Raw genomic sequence first — 5,399 nt, 5'->3', positions numbered from 1 at the left:
AACTCTAGCAATCTAGCAATGCCAGACAACAACCAATCGAGTCCCTAGAACATCCTCCTCTTCATTGCCTTGATTCCACGATCTCACTTTGCCTTTACCTGCACCACAAACACAAATTGCAATGCATGAGTATTTTATAAACACTCAGTAAGGCAATCCTCCCATCTAATGGGCTATACACATAAGCAATAGAGACATCTCTAACCATCAACCAACAATCAACAATCAGCAATAGACAAACCAGGACTCTGCATCGACCGACACCAACATGCATCGATCGACACCAGTTGGAGGTTGCGTCGACAGACGCAAGATCTGCATCGACGGATGCAAGGTTAACTTTCATCGACCGATGCTCCCATTGCATCGACCGACGCATGCTCGACATAACACGAAAACCCTAGAGTTTACGCGCCGTCCTCGCATCTGCATCGACCGACGCACAATGTGCATCGACCGATGCAATGCTGAGCATTGTTTTCCTCCGAAGCTTCTCGCTGGATCTTCGTTCCTACAACCACAAAACTCGATCCCAAGCCACAAGAAAACTTCCTAACGTCCCAAACATCAATCTAACAAGCCTAACAACACATAACAAGCAAATCAGAGAGATCTCAAGCTTAGATAAGACATGGTCATGCACTTACCTTTGCCAAGACGAAACTGAACCTCAAGAAAGCAATAAAACACTCCTAGCAAGCTCCTACAACGTTCTAAGCGTCAGATCTCACCAGAAAATGCCACCAATTCACAGAAAACACCAAGAACACCAAGAACACTCTTTCTCTATTTTGTTTCTCTAAAAAACGGCCAAAGTCAATTGATGAGACAAAAGAAACGATTTCAGGGTTTTCTTTTTCCCTTTTTGCCCAAAACGCAGCGTTTAACTTAAAATCGTTCGCACAAAACTGAACATGCATCGACCGATGCACCTATTGCAAGTGGGAAGGTTTGTGGCGATTGTCGATGACGCAAACCAGCGCGACAACATATTCCACACTCGATGCACTGCAAGTGGGAAGATTTGTGGATTGATTATAGACGGTGGATCTTGCACTAACGTGAGAAGCTCCAGTCTAGATAAGAAATTATCCCTCCCTACCACAAACCACCCTCGTCCCTATCGTATAAAATGGTTGAATGACAAGACCGTGATTCATGTGAAGGAACAAGTCACGGTCTCGTTTAGTGTCGGTCCGTATTAGGATCAAGTCATATGTGACGTGGTTCCTATGCAAGCTAACCACCTCTTATTGGGGCGATCATGGCAGTTTGATAAGCGAACCACCCATTGCGGCCACACAAACCAATATTATTTCGTCCATGACAATAAACGTATTTGCTTGAAACCATTGAGCCCCACGCAAGTTCATGACATGCAAGCGAAATTATCTAAGGATTCAGGCGATAAAAAGAACTTTTTGATTCAGTATGGTGATGTTAGGAAGTCCCTTAAGGACTCTAACCAAGTGTTACTAATGGTTTGTCGAGATTTATTAGTCGCAGGTCTCGAAGGTTCGATTGATGCCTTATCGGACACGATACGAGACGTCCTCCGGCGCTTCGCTGACGTGTTCCCGGACGAGCTGCCCAAAGGTTTACCACCAATCAGAGGCATTCAACACCAGATCGACCTCGTGCCCGGAGCCCAACTCCCGAACCGACCCGCATATCGAGTGCACCACCGGCCACTAGAGCATCAACGCCGCCCGGCCACACTCACAGAATCCCCCAGAACACCCTGCGACTCGCCAACACCCTCAACTGTCACACTCTGGTCCTCGGTCTCACTAACCTCTAGGACTCTGCCCCTACCACGACCACGTCCGCGTACACGACCCCATCCGCATCCACGACCACGACCAGCAACAGCACCATCTCTAGCCATCTGCACTACCATGAACAGAAGACTAAGCAAACAAATTTCTATTATAACACAGAAAACATAAACTCTCCGTGGAATCACACAGTAGGCTCGAAGAGGATGTTCTAGGACTCCATGCCACACACAATTGACTAACTCACATAATCAATCAAGACATGCAATCCCAAACATCACAACAGAAACCTAGTGAACCCAAACCTAGAACCGTAAGGGGTCTGATACCAAAACTGAAAGGACCCAACCTTTTTTTAAAAAAAGTAATAAATGATAATAAATATAAATATAATAATTAAACTACAACTAGTGGTCCTATATCCACTAGCCACCTAACCACAATCACAATCAACAGCGGAATAACAAATACCAATATCCAATAATAGCCCAATAATAAACCAATATTATAACATAATCAATATCCAAACAACATGAATCATAGAACCAGCAACCTAGAAATGTTTCTAATGACTCAACTCTAGCAACCTATAAATGCCTGACAACAACCAATCGAGTCCCTAGAACATCCTCCTCTTCATTGCCTTGGTTCCACAATCACACTTTGCCTTTCCCTGCACCACAAACACAAATTGCAATGCATGAGTATTCTATAATCACTCAGTAAGGCATTCCCCCCATCTACTGGGCTATACACACAAGCAATAGAGACATCTCTAACCATCAACCAACAATCAACAATCAACAATAGACAAACCAGGACTCTGCATCGATCGATACCAACATGCATCGATCGACACCAGCTGGAGGTTGCGTCGACCGACGCAAGATCTGCATCGATCGATGCAAGGTTAACTTGCATTTACCGATGCTCCCATTGCATCGAACGACGAATGCTCGATATAACACGAAAACCCTAGAGTTTACGCGCTGTCCTCGCACCTGCATCGACCAACACACAATGTGCATCGACCGATGCAATGCCGAGCATCGTTTTCCTCCGAAGCTTCTCGCTGGATCTTCGTTCCTACAACCACAAAACTCGATCCCAAGCCACAAGAAAGCTTCCTAACGTCCCAAACATCAATCTAACAAGCCTAACAACACATAACAAGCAAATCAGAGAGATATCTAGCTTAGATAAGCCATGGTCATGCACTTACCTTTGCCAAGACGAAACTGAACCTCAAGCAAGCAATAAAACACTCCTAGCAAGCTCATACAACATTCTAAGTCTCATATCTCACCAAAAAACGCCACCAATTCACAGAAAACACCAAGAACACCAAGAACACTCTTTCACTCTTTTGTTTCTCTCAAAAACGGCCAAAGTCGACTAATGAGACAATAGAAACGATTTCAGGGTTTTCCTTTTCCCCTTTTGCCCAAAACACAGCCTTTAACTTAAACTCGTCCGCACAAAACTGAACATGTATCGACCGATGCACCTATTGCACCGACCGATGCAACCTCTAAGCCGGGATTTCGGTTCGCGGATGTTACAAAAATATAATTTATATGATTGTTTTTAAAATTTTTTTTGATAAAACTTTATGCAATAAAATCATACACTAAATATGATAGCTTGAAAAAAACATATATTTTATAAGTTTAATATTGTTAATTTTGTAATTTTATGTATGAGTTATGGTTATGTTTGTTGTTTGTTTTTATTTTATTTTTTTAAACATGTTTGTGAAAGTGTTTTAATATGACCTGTGCTTAGGTAATATTTTATTTTTAACTGCACAATAGGATCCCGAAAATCACGATTAAGTGTGATAAATTACCAATATTTTATTCCTTTTTATGCCTAACAGTATATATTTTGTAACAATACATGGAATATTAAAGATTTTATTTTGGAAATTGTATAAATCATTGAAATATTCTCTATTAGAGGATTCTTTGGGATATTCTTAAGTTTATATTGACCAACTAATCTATAACTTTTTTTGTAACCAACATATATTTAATCTATAACCTATATTGTAACCAACTTATAAAAATTATATAGTCTACAAAAAAGATTGTGTACTTCCGTTTTATTATATAGGAGATTGAAGTTAAAATCTACTTATAAATACGTAAGATTTTGTAGGAATTTTTATTAAAATATTGACGATGTCGTATACAAAACCATTTTTTTCCGCAAATCAAACTTTTATTAAATTCAAAAGAATGTAATTACAAAATCGTTATACAGAATTACTGTAACACAATTATTACATACACAAATGTATGCGTCATACACTAAGAAAAATACAGCAGAAGGGAGATTGACGATGCTTTCCGAAGAGTAGCCTTACTCGCTAACCGTTCATAAGATCGGTTATTGTCCAACTTCATATTTGATTTTTCTCTGTTACGATTTGCTTGCAGCATCTTGTGGCTGAACTTTCTTTTTGCGAACTATAACTGTAAACCCAATGTGTCCAAATACAATTCTGGAATATAGACATAATGGTACCAATGCTTCCGTACCAAAGTCATTTTGAGATATCTCGACTTTGTAATATTCTTCACAAGTAGTTTCAATATAGAAATAATCTCCACCGTACCATCCTTTGAAGAGATCTTCTTGATAAACTTCAACAAAACTCTAAAATTCACTGGAGGCCACAATACTTTGTTTGATCTCACACTTTGCTCAACACCATCATCAAGAACACCCAATAAGCGAATGTGAATAGTCATAGTCATAAGTTTTTGACTCTGCAAATATAAAATCATTGCCACGAGAGTAAATCAAGTCGTCTCCTTCTCTTGTACAGACTCGATCAACATCGTGACATAAACATCATCAAACAAAACACAAATTTCTTGTGACCCTATCATGGCAATAAAGTTCCATCTAAGCTTTGTTAAGTCATTCTTCAAAATCCAGATTGGACCATTACCAATAGTGTATTGTCGCCTAAATGTGATCAAGCCCTCATTCAAATTTGCTACGCCAATACAACAATAGCCAAATCGATGCAGTCCTAAATCTATCACCCAAACAATGGCATGACTAACATTCCCTCCCGGATCCCAAATCCTAATTTTGGTTATGTTTCTCATGTAGTAAAGAGACAAATAAGATTGAAACGAACATACATGGGAGATGGAATGACAACCATCAATCGGAGATGGAAATAAACTGACACAATTACTCTTTGGCTTAGGCTTGAGTAAAGTCAGAGATACAGTCTTCGACAAGAAGAGAATGAAAACGCGTGTTTGGGTAGAACTCCAACCGCGACAGAGACGAACCAACACAACCCATTTCCGCCTCAAAAACAGGACTCCCGATGTACTTTGGGTGTGATTAAACGCCACACAAGTCGAGAATGATGTTATCGGCCTCAGATCTGACCACACCATCTTTTCAAAGGAGCAAAGGATGGGGATTTGGAAACTGGATTTGTGAAGATAATTATCTAAAAACTGTTCAACAAGATAAATTGAGAAACTGAAAAGAAAGAAGGGACCGACCGACGCCAGAAAAGCCAGCACCGGCCGGAAACTATGAAGATTGGAAAAACGGTTTCTGAAGAAGAGGCGTCGTTTTGAGAGAGAC

The sequence above is a fragment of the Camelina sativa genome, chromosome 5, assembly GCF_000633955.1.
Source record: "Camelina sativa cultivar DH55 chromosome 5, Cs, whole genome shotgun sequence".
NCBI lineage: Eukaryota > Viridiplantae > Streptophyta > Magnoliopsida > Brassicales > Brassicaceae > Camelina > Camelina sativa.
The sequence above is the reverse complement of the archived record's forward strand: the minus strand, read 5'-3'. Positions refer to the sequence as shown.